General features: G+C 43.7%; 1 long non-coding RNA gene across 1 annotated transcript in view; it reads left to right on the plus strand.

The window, feature by feature from the left end:
- The window catches only part of LOC142052104 (uncharacterized), a 42,624-nt gene extending 32,057 nt beyond the window's left edge, over positions 1-10,567 (plus strand). The window contains exon 3 of the long non-coding RNA XR_012658712.1: positions 8,868-10,567. This is a non-coding gene — a long non-coding RNA (uncharacterized LOC142052104). The remainder of the gene's footprint in view (positions 1-8,867) is intronic.
- Positions 10,568-12,508: the final 1,941 nt, after the last annotated feature.

The raw sequence follows: 12,508 nt of genomic DNA on the forward strand, positions 1-12,508 counted from the left end.
AGGGTCCTAATTTTGAGAATTCTGCTGAAAATTTGAAAAGGTTTTAAAAGAGTCTAAGCTGTAGCCTGGAAAACAGGTAGAAACCTGAACAGAATTACCCTAAATTATTCAAGCTGCAGATGTGATTTCCTCATTGCCTACAGATATCTGCATGTAGGAAAAGCTTCAGAAAACCAACAGCTCTTTAATGGAACAACAGAAAACTCAAGACTGGGATCTTTGCTAGGCAAATCAAGATTTTAAACAAGGTGCAGATATTTTAAATGGTGAATATGGCCTATCTTCTGGAGCAATTCAAGGTAGATGTGGTGTCTTCTCATTGCTAGAAGTTTAAGAAACCTGGCTGGATGTGTTCCTGCAGTACTTGATTCAGATTCAGCCAAAGTGCAGAGCTAATATGGAACAAGTTAAGTGAAGTTCTAGTTCCAGGGGTTAAACTAAAAGATTAATGGTACCTTCTGGCTCAAAGATTGATGAGCTTTTAAGGAAGTCCTGTGTTAGTGAAGAGTGATACTGTCAGCATCATTGACTGTGCTGAAAGTGGTATTATCACAACCCTGGTTAGTATTTCAGTATTATTAGACCTTTTAGCCAAGGACTCTGTACAGTTTCAGATACATGACTGGGGAGAGGAACCTCTCCCCTTTTTCAGTCCCAGCCAACCCTCGATATAATTTGGATGGTGAGAGGGGCTATAGGAACTTCTGGGCAGGAGCTTCACCCCATGGTGGAGAGGGATGGCAGCAGGACTCTGTCCATCTCTGTAGCTGGCCTGAAGCATGGGACTTGCTGCATCAGCATAGCTGTCCCCCTCACCCACCCATACATTCCCCATATGACCCTGCTTGTTCACCAGCTCTGCTCTGACAGCTTGCTGCGGTGAAGGAAGGTTGCTGCCACTTGAGGCCGGGAAGGGGTAAAGGAGTAAACTGTAGTGAAAAGACTGTGCAGAGAGCTTAGTCCACCTCTGGTGGGAAGGAATAGTGACAAGGCACAGGTGATGGAAGCACAAGGGGACCAGGCAGCCAAGGGCTGGGCTAGTCTGTGCAGCACTCCTGAAGCTAGTATGCAAAACAGCTTGTTCAGTACCTCACAACTTTGTTATTATTCATTAATTGTGGTGGGGTGACAAGACCCAACAAAAGGAGCTGGAATATTCCTAAAACATAACAGTATGTGGAGGTAGGTGCATGCATATAAAACAGTCTTCCTGGAAGGAGGAAGACCTTTAATTCAGGTTTGAATGAATTATGGTGCTTTCACGAAAAGCCTTCTTGGATGCAGCACTCAAAGCTTCTCTGCTGCGTCAGCGTGCAGCCTGCTAACCCAGCTCAAGGTCTTAGCTCTGAGCTTGGCCCAGCTAAGATCTGAACAGGGCCAGAGACATAGGATCTCAACTATGGGAACAGCTTTACCAGAATTAATGTAGGAGGATTGTAAGGAAGCTGAAAGTAGTCCCAAGCTTGTTTGTGCTCAGAAAATTATCTCCCATTCTGATTGTGCCTACTAGCAGAGTTACAGGAACTTATTTTTCCTGGCATTGGACTTAATCTCAGACTGAAAGCCAGTGTCCATTGCCCATGAGGGGGGAGGGTTGCCTCCGTACTATACAGTTACCCTGTAAGGGCTCTTTCTTAATTTTTATAGAGTCCAGTAAACACATGGACAAGCTTTTCTGAACTTAGTCAAAGATCTGTGAATAGCAAAACTCACTCAAGGTTGTAAATATATCTTAATATAGAGTCTGGATGCCTTGATTCAAAGAGCTTTCCAGTAAAGCAGAACATAGCAATTACGCCCATATCCAGAAACAAATTATGTTCACCTTGTAATTTGATTTTGATGTTACGTTTTGCAGTTGCAGCTATCTCCTTTGGCTCTGAGTAATTTTTTTTTAGTGGAAATACTGACGCATGAAATGGCTTACAACAGCATATGGAAAGCAGTACAAAACTTTCCACTGTTCCTTCTGCCTCTGGTCACCAGGACTCATTCATTCATTGTCTTTTAGCAGCAGAAAAACATTAGACTGCATATAACCGTAGCATATTTGTGTGCACCTGGGAAACATTGAAAAAGCTTCTTCTCATATAACTGATGTGATCTTTAGCCAGGCTGAACCTCACACGTGTGGAGCATTGAGAGGGTGAAACAGTTCTGAATACTTAGACTTACCAGGGGTGTTTTCCTCATGACCTTAGAGGTTTTGCGCAACTTATTCCACCCTCTCTATGAATTCTCTCTCTGACTTCTACACAGTTAATGCAGGCTGGTTCCAGAGACGACTCTAGGGCTCTCATTGGAGCTGTGTATGTATTTTTTTCTCTGCAATCTGAACACCTGGAAGAATGGATAACTCTTCCTACTACTCTCTTGCAAAGCAGATAAGCGGAAAAGAAATGGATTTCATTGAAGCCCAAGAACTGCCTTTAAAAAAGGTTCTGTTACAACTTAAGCCAAAGACATTCTACTACCTCTGTAGGCAACACCAACTTAAAAATGGATGAAACTGCAACAAATGGCAACTAAACACTGCTTTGTTCTAAATTTAGCGAAGCTGTCTTCACAGAATCACAGAACAGTAGGGGTGGGAAGGGACGTCTGGAGATCATCTTGTCCAACCCCCCTGCTTGAGCAGGCACACCCAGAGCAGGGGACACAGGAACGTGTCCGGGTGGGGTTTGAATGTCTCCAGGAAAGGAGACTCCACAGCCTCTGTGGGCAGCCTGTGCCACTGCTCTGGCACCCTCACAGGGAAGGAGTTTTTCCTCATATTCAGGTGGAACTTCCTGTGTTCCAACTTGTGCCCATTGCCCCGTGTCCTGTCGTTGGGTACTATTGAAGAGAGCCTAGTCCCATCATCCTGACACCCACACTTTGGATATTTATAAGTATTAATAAGATCCCCCCTCAGTCTTCTCTTGTCCAGGCTAAACAAACCCAAGTCTCTCAGCCTTTCCTCATAAAGGAGATGCTCCAGCCCCATGATCATCTTCGCAGTGGAGAGCTACAAAGATGATCAGGGGACTAATTCCAAGTTGTCAGACACACAGTTAAAACAATGGCTTCTTTAATCTTTTATTGCCAGATTTCAAAGTAAAGTCCAGTTATCTATGTTAAAAATATAAATCCATTTATTGTCAGTAATGTAATAAATTCCCATTACTGAATTATAGTAATCTATATTTCACTATTCTCACTTCCTTAAATCAGAAGATGCTCACTTTCAGACAGCTGATTTTAATCTGTATGTTGCTTTTCAGCATCAAATGTAATTAGAGTACAGTAAAGGCTGATGCTATTTTTCAGCAACCTACTAAGAATCAGAAAATCAAATCCCTCTCTAAACTTACATAATCTCCAAAAATCAATGACGTTTTCCAAGATTTTGTTGCTGACTCCACATGGAATGTAGTCGTCTGTGTTGAGATTTATGTTAGTAGAGTTTTGTTAAAACAAGGAAAATACTGACTCCTGAAAACATTCTAATTATATGTATTAACATTTAAAATTCTATTCATGCCCCTGACAGCTAGAGGCAACACTTGAAGCTATATCCATAGAAGTACTCCTGACTCATTGCCAAGGAAGACTGTTGCAGGACAGCATACTTGTTCGCTGAGTAGAGTGAGACTGAGAAGGCATTTAGATCCTGAAAATCTTGCTCCACTACCTAGCATGGGGGCATCGTGAGCTGCCGCGGCTGCTATGCAGCCTGGCAATTCTCCTTCTGCACATCTGCATGACAGCCTGGGCTCAGCAGGACAGAGACTTCACAGGAGACGAGCTGGGAGCTGGAAAAGGTTCATTCTTCTGTGTATAATCCTCCAAAGGTCTTGATCTGATAAGCCAGTTTAATAAACTCATGGCATGTTCCCACAGGCTTTTTGTAAAATGCAGCCATGACTACAATTTTTTTTTTTTTAATATACAGGGAGTAGGTATGGTGTTCCTTTTTGATTACCTTCCTGTGATTGGACCGTTTGTCAAGAAATGGGAGCATTTCTGCCTTTTGAGCAATTCCTCTTCAGGCCTGAGAAGGTTCAGACCTATGTGTCCTATCTTCTAGGAGAAGTTACAATTATAATTTTAAGCTAGGTCATGGCATCATCAACCCTTCACCTGTTGGAAACAGGCCACTTTGCTGAAGACCCTCTGCAAGATCCACTAGATGAACAGAAAGGCTCTGTGGCTGGTGTGTAGGAGAACCACCAGACCAGATAGAACCTTGGTTCCTGGGCTTGGATAAAATAGGGAAGAGCAGGGCCATGAATATGGGGAAATCTGGGCCAGCATGACTGCTTGCCTATGTTTTGGTTTGATTCAGTAGGAATCAAAACATTTTTAGTTTGTTTGCTTGGTAATTTTTTACATGTCAATAGATTCAATAAGTAACATTCGTACTTTGCAGCGCAGAAGGAACTGTCTTACTTAACAGCTGGAGGAGAGAGTAAATCTTTACAACTTTACAAGTATCTTTGCAAAAGATACTTAAAGGCCCAAAGGAGAAAATGGCAGACTTTTGCGTCTGAAAACCAGTAATCACTGCAGCCAACAAATGTTCAAAGGCATAGGAGTCAGACTGGAGAGAGGAGAGCAGAACCAAGGTGGTTATTAAAGATTATGCCTCTACTCAGTTTAGCGATCAAAGCAGAAAAGGGAAAAAGAATGAGAAAGGAACACACTAATAGCTTAATGGAGGGGTGGGACTGAGATATCACAAAAGCAGAGAATCACAGAATGGTAGGGGTTGGAAGGGATGTCTGGAGATCATCTTGTCCAACCCCCCTACTTGAGCAGGCACACCCAGAGCAGGGGGCACAGGAACGCGTCCAGGTGGGTTTTGAATGTCTCCAGGGAAGGAGACTCCACAGCCTCCCTGGGCAGCCTGTGCCACTGCTCTGGCACCCTCACAGGAAAGGAGTTTTTTCTCATATTGAGGTGGAACTTCCTGTGTTCCAACTTGTGCCCATTGCCCCTTGGCCTGTCATTGGGCACCACTGAAAAGAGTCCAGTCCCATCCTCTTGAAACACACCCTTCAGATATTTTTAAGTATTGATGAGATCCCCCCTCAGCCTTCTCCAGGCTAAACAAACCCAAGTCTCTCAGCCTTTCCTCATAAAGGGAGATGCTCCAGTCCCCATATCATCTTGATCATCTTGATCAATCATCTTGATTGATGCAGAAAAAGCAGAGGTCCTCAACACCTTCTTCACCTCGGTCTTTACCAGCACTGTAGGGTCCCAGGATTTGGGAACAAAATTGCCAATTGAACCAAACAACGACCCACCATCGGTGAAGGAAGAGTTAGTATATGAACTACTACAGGAGCTTAACCCCCACAAATCAATGGGCCCTGACACCATCCACCCAAGGGTGTTGAGAGAGCTTGCTGACATCATTGCAAGGCCGCTCTCCATAATCTTTGAGAAGTCATGGAGAACAGGGGATGTCCCTGAGGACTGGAGGAAGGCAAATGTTACCCCTATCTACAAGAAGGGCTCGAGGGAGGATCCGGGTAACTATAGGCCCATCAGCCTTACTTCAGTCCCTGGGAAAGTTATGGAATGAATCCTCCTGGGGACCATCACAAGTCAATTGCAGCACATGATTGGGAAAAGCCAACATGGCTTCACTAAAGGCAGATCGTGCTTGACTAACCTGGTGAGCTTCTATGACAGTTATTTGCCTGGTTGACATGGGGCAGGCGGTGGACATTGTCTACCTGGACTTCTCCAAGGCCTTTGATATGGTTCCCCATGGCCTCCTGCTGGAGAAATTGATGTGTTATGGCCTAGACAAGTGCTCTGTGCAGTGGGTGGGGAACTGGCTGACAGGCCGCACCCAAAGGGTGGTGGTAAATAGCTCTTCCTCAAACTGGCAACCTGTCACTAGTCGTGTACCCCAGGGATCGATATTGGGCCCAATGTTATTCAACATCTTTATAAGTGATCTGGATACCGGCATCAAGTGTAGCCTGATGAAGTTTGCGGATGACACCAAGTTGAATGCAGAAGTAGACACTCCAGAAGGGGGAGCTGCTCTGCAGGTAGATCTGGATAGGCTGGAAGCCGGGGCCAACAAGAACCTTATGGAGTTCAACAAGGACAAGCGTAAGATCATGCACCTGGGAAAACATAATCCAGGAGTGCAGCACAGACTGGGATCCACCTGGCTGGGGAGCAGCTCTGTGGAAAGGGACCTGGGGGTCCTGGTGGACAGGAAGCTCAACATGAGCAAACAGGGTGCTGCTGCGGCCAAGAAGGCCAACAGGGTGCTGTGTTGCATCAAAAAGGGCATCGCCAGCAGAGAAAAAGAAGTCATTATCCCACTCTACTCAGCGCTTGCCAGGCCACACCTGGAGTACTGTGTACAGTTCTGGCCCCCGCTCTACAAAAAGGATGTGGCCAGGCTGGAAGGGGTCCAGAGAAGGGCCACCAAGATGATCAGAGGACAGGGAAGCCTGCCATATGAGGATAGGCTGGGAGAACTGGGTTTGTTCAGGCTTGAGAAAAGGAGGCTCAGAGCGGATCTCATCCCCATGTACCAGTACTTAAGGGGCAGCTACAAAGAAGATGGAGACTCCCTTTTTACAAGGAGTCCCATGGAGAGGACAAGGGGGAATGGACACAAGTTGCTCTTGGGGAGATTCGGATTGGACACGAGAGGGAAATTTTTCACAGTGAGGACAGTCACCATTGGAATAATCTCCCCAGGGAAGGGGTTGACTTGGCCACGTTGGACACTTTCAAGAGTCGTCTGGACAGGGTGCTGGGCCATCTTGTCTAGACTGTGCTCTTCCTAGAAAGGTTGGACTGGATGATCCCTGAGGTCCCTTCCAACCTGGGATTCTGTGATTCTGTGATTTTGTGATCTTGGTAGCTCTCTGCTGGACTTGCTTGAGCAGTTTCCTGTCCTTCTTAAACTGGGAGGCCCAGAACTGAACACAGTACTCCAAATGTTGCCTCAGTAGGGCAGAGTAGAGGGGGAGGATAACCTCTCTCAGTCTGCTGCCCACACTCCTTTTAATACAACCCAGAATACCGTTGGCCTTCTTGGCCGCAAGGGCACATAGTTGGCTCATGGTCAGCTTGCTGCCCACCAGCACTCCCAGGTCCTTCTCAACAGAGCTGCTTTCCAGCAGGTCAGCCCCCAACCGGTACTGGTGCGTGGGGTTATTCCTCCCAGGTGCAGGACCATGCACTTGCTCTTGTTGAATTTCATGAGGTTCCCCTCGGCCCAGCTCTCCAGCCTGTCCAGGTCTTGTTGGATGGCAGCACAGCCTTCTGGTGTATCAGCCACTCCTCCCAGCTTGGTGTCATCGTGAACTGCAGAGGTTACACTCTATCCCTTCATCCAGGTCATTGATGAATATGTTGAACAGGACTGGACCCAGCACTGACCCCTGGGGAACACCACTAGTGACAGGCCTCCATCCAGACTCTGCTCCATTGATCACAACCCTCTGAGTTCTGTTGTTGAGCCAGTTCTCAATCCACCTCACTGACCACTCATCCAACCGACACTTCCTTAGCTTGTCTGTGAGGATGTTATGGGAGCCAGTGTTGAATGCCTTACTGAAGTCAAGATAGACAACATCCACTGCTCTCACTTTGTCAACCCAGCCAGTCATGCTATCGTAGCAGACCTATCAAGTTGGTCAGGCATGGTGAATCCATGTTCTGGTAGCCTTCTTGTCCTCTACATGCCTGCAGATGACCTCCAGGATGAACTGCTCCATCATGTTTCCAGGGATGGAGGTGAGGCTGACTGGCCTATAGTTTCCCAGGTCCTCCTTCTTGCCCTTTTTGAAGATTGGAGTGACATTTGCTCACATTACGCAGATATGTTTACAGTCTAAATAGAAGAAACCAGACATGACTGAGAAATCAGAGAGATTAGTAAGGGGTAAGTTCAAGGGAGGTTAGATGGGAGAAATTTGGGACCTTGTCTATACAGAGAGGGAAATGGCAGGAAAAGAAAGAATGGACCTGAGGAGCAGCCCAAAGGTAGAGAACTGAACCACTGGAAGTGTTGGTTCAGCTTCAACAGGTTCACCAACACAAAATTGGTGGCATAGATTCGTTTAGCTATGAAGATGGCAGAACTGAAATTGCAGCAGGGGACTGGGATTTCTACAGGAAGGTGTAATGTACAAGCAGGTTCTAGAGATGTTTGTTGGGTTTATGGGTAAGGCCTAACGTGGAAGGAATGGGACAAAAAGGGTGAGAATGGAGGCTAATGAAGCATGAAGAGCATCAGACACAGTATTCATATAAAGAGGGAAAAAACGGCAGAGGAAAAAAGGGAGCTGGCTCTGCCAGTTGATGGGAAGTCATGAGGGAGCAAATGGCTGATGCTGAAGGGATGGCCAAGAGGAGAAGTTTAGCCACAGTGAATTTAGAGAAGCAGCAGTGCCGTGTGGTGGCCAGCTCACTGAATAGATTTCAGCTGGAGCAGTGAATCTTGAGGAAGTAAAGATCTGGGGAAACATACAGGGGTAAGGAATTAGATGGGAGATTTGGAAATGCTGAGGATTAATATGAGGATCTGGAAAGACAGAAAGAGGGAGAGAGTGAGGGGGTAGATGATCCCAAACAGATAGGCTGAAGTTGCAGACTTCCTTTAGGAAAGGCTTCTTTAATCGTCAAGGCTGTAGCAAGCATCTTTTTTTATCGTCTAGGAACTTTACCCTAGAAGTCTTATTTAACACCATAATTATATCATTTTGTGCTCAGTTAGCTTTATAAGCCTCAGAGGATCATGAGCATCCCTTCCACACAACCCTGCATTTCTCTTGCTCTTAATTTAATGCTTATGAAGAGCCCGTAAATTTGTATTGATCTTTTTTTTCTCCTCCTTGCAGGCTTCAACCACATTACTATATGGAACAGATGGGAGTCTTTAACTCATTAGAGGGAGCCAGTTTAATACTGACCCCATCAATCTGTTCTATTTTTACCTCGGAGACAGAAGATTTTCTGTAAAGGCTGTAGTCATATGCATCTGCTGATGTGCGTGTACCTAGACGGCAAGTTCTGAAGTTACTGAGGCAGAACAAAAAGAAATGGGAATGTTGCAGAGTGGATGAAGAGGAGACCTTTTGGCATGCTACCAAGCAGAAAGCACAACTAGAATGAATTTATAACAGTGCTGCAGTTACTTAAGGAAAACCAAGAATACACAAGCATGGCTTGGTATGCTTCAGAGTTTGACCTGCTTGTGTTTAAAAAAAAAAATAATTAACTCAACTGGTGCATACACTGCCTCTTCTGAATTTAATCATTCTGGGACAATTAGAGTACTTTTGTGTTTTCTACTTTGGCTCTCCTCTGAAACTATAGCATCTGGATAGCTTTAAGGACTGCTTTGGTTCAGTAAAAAGAAAAGAAAAGAAAAGAAAAACGTGTATTCTGTGACTAACAGCTTCCTTTCATCGGGATTACTTTCTCTTTCTTCTTTTGTTTTTCATTGCTGAGTCTGGCTTTCTGAAAGGTTAGCATATTAACTAACAGGGAAAGCTTCACTTAAAGGATTACCACACATAATGCACAAATAGAACACAAGAGTGAGACTTGGAAAATAATGTGGCATTCAATTATTCAAAAATTAAGTTTCTGCAATGACAGAAGCTTTATTTCTAGTAATGAGCACAGAGTACAATACAGCAATATTTGCTTTTGCTTAATTTGGGAAAATCTTGAAAAAGTGGCTGAAATGTGGGGTAACTGCATATACTGAGCAAAACAATTCTGGAATTTTACAACTTTATTTCAAATCAAGACCATGGACTTGAAAACACTGAAAACACACCCTATAACTGCTCGTTTGAGCAGCAAGTAAAACTTGAATTGCGCTAATGTTCTTGGAAGTGCATAGGAAAGTGTAATGAAAACAAAAACAGGACTGCAGGATACGTTTGGGTTTAATAGTTTATATAGTCTCATAAAAACAGTAAGAAGAGAATGTAGATATCATCCAAGATACTTATAAACTGGACAAAAAATACATTGTGTGGCTTTCTTCCCATACTTCTTGTTGGTAGGAACAGGACCATAAAACGAGATCTTCATTCTCATAGAGATTTTGCCTTCTCCTATTACTTATCACATAATGTGACACCAACATAAAGTCTGTAGCAGACAATTGTCATATCCTAGCCAGATGTTCCAGCCAGAGAATTGGCTTTTTAGTGACAAGCCATTAATTCTATTCCAGTAACTAACTGAAGTGCCTTAAGCTGCATCTCCAAAATAGATTTGTTTTACTTTTGCCCTCACAAAGAACTGTCATGCCATTTCCTGAAAGTTCAGTTTGTTTCCTTTTAAGTAAACTTCCAAAGAAGATAAATGAATGTCATTCCAGATTATAGCCTGAAGTAAAGAACAAACTGCAAGATCAGATAAATTCTGTTCTAGTTTTCATAAAATAAATAAATGATGTAAGAAATTGCTGGAAACATTTTCTAAATAGGTGGGTGATTAAAAAAAATCTTAATCAGTGGCTTCAGACTTCCTAATTGCTTAGTACAAAAGCCTGACAGAACACAAGTAAGCATCCCACGTATTTTTGTTCCAGCTTCTTTCAAATTTGAATATATTGGTAAATAATTTGTTTCTTATATTGTTTTCTTTAAATAAAATAAAACTACAGGTGAAACATGAAAACATTAATGATTTAAACAATGGGTTTTGTAACTGACCATTCCAAATCATATGTTTATGTCCCTACAGGGGAAAAAAAACCCAAAATCATAGTCAAGGATTGAAGTAACTTACAGACAGCCTCATTTTTCTTTTCGCATCTGTCAGTAAGCAAAATAATGAATAAAACACAGTATTCTCAATAAGTATTGATTACAGCATTAAGGTTTCCTGCTCAGATGTTTTTAAAGGGAAAGTGTAATTAACAGTGACACTTGAAAATAATTACAGCTTTCTTAAAACCTAGCATAATCGATCCAGACATTGCCACATACACTGTGCAGCTCAGACCACAAGCCTGAACCACAGCTAACCTGTATCCCAGTGCGTGTCATTTGCCGTGACAGTCCTCAGTTTATGGTGAAATAGCAGAAATGTTCTGGGACTTGTTGCAACTGTAACATGTGGGCCAGGACAAAAGCTCTTGCCTACAAACACAGCTGAGCCTCATCGCAAGTGAAAACTGCTTTCCAGAAGTGCCGTGTCCACAGCTAGGAGGTTATTTGGGCGGAGATGTTCTTCACTCACTCTGTGGAAATGGACTCACTGTATTTCAATAATCAACCAAGGGCAGAATGAGGTTAGGAGGAACAAATTACTCTGTAGTGTGGAGGCTAGTGCTCAGGTTGGTAAGAAAAGCTGGCGTCAGGTCCTTGCTCTGGGCGTTGTTTGTGTATATTAGCTATATAATGTGAAACCCTGATGCAGTTGTTCAGGTGTAGCTGGTACTCAGGGTTTCCCCCTTTCTGAAGAGATGTCCTAGGGCAACCCTGGGTAGTGCAGAGTCAGAGTCTGGTTATAGCACAGAGGGGCAACTTCAATATACACCCTTGTTGATAGTCGAGGTGATTTTGAACTACTTCAGATGAATAAAGGGCTAGAATGCAGGTCCTACAAGTCTTAGGCTTCAGTGAGTAAGCTGTATTAAAAAACAAAACAAAACAAAAAATCGACCAGGTAAAATTTGTGGTTTTTTGAGAAACCAGGACCATTCTTGAAGAAAAAGTGGCCTCAGGTCCATTGACCTCCAGAAAAACGTGAACCTGCCAGCAGTGTATGTTAGGCATGTTTTTAGCGGTAGGCTGACAGGAGGAAGGTGTGGGAGTGCTTGAGAGCTGCGCCTTGGCAGGACCCAGGTCCGAGGTCTCAATCAGTCTGCCAAAGCAGGGTTAATCCTGATCGTCTCTGGAACTTTGGAAATCAGGGCCTCTATGGTCCAGAACAAAAGCATGTGTGACAGCTGCACAATTAAGCAGTTTCTCATGCTGCAAAGCAGGTGTTTCTGGACTGCGTTTCTACATGCTGGTGACTAAATTCCTCCTACTCCAGTTGCTCTGAGCCAGAGCTCTTGGCCGTATTTGTCTCTGACCAGTCTAACCAAATCATGTAGGACAGAACCAGCAACTGAGTTTAAGACCTTAGCTAACACTTTAGACTCCAAAACCAAATAAAGGTCAGTCAAATACATGACGGTTACAGCAAACAAAAATTTTCTTCAGGGAAAAACAAAGTGAGACTTTCACCTGAGAAAGGACTATAGAAATTGATCTGCACAGTTAAAATGTACCTGAATCAAAATCAAAGGCAACCCCCCCCACTAACTTCACCTGAGAGAGGAATTCAGTGGGTTTTTTTCCCCTATGCTTGACGTTCTGGCTGGAAGGTTGACTTCTCTTTGAGGTGATTTCAAACTTGTTTGGAGAGACAGATTGCTTATTTAAAATACAAAGTAGTATTATACGATTGATGAACCGACAAATGTTATTTTAAGTGTTCATAAAGTATATAATTTTAAAATTGTCTT

Source organism: Phalacrocorax aristotelis, chromosome 1, assembly GCF_949628215.1.
Source record: "Phalacrocorax aristotelis chromosome 1, bGulAri2.1, whole genome shotgun sequence".
NCBI lineage: Eukaryota > Metazoa > Chordata > Aves > Suliformes > Phalacrocoracidae > Phalacrocorax > Phalacrocorax aristotelis.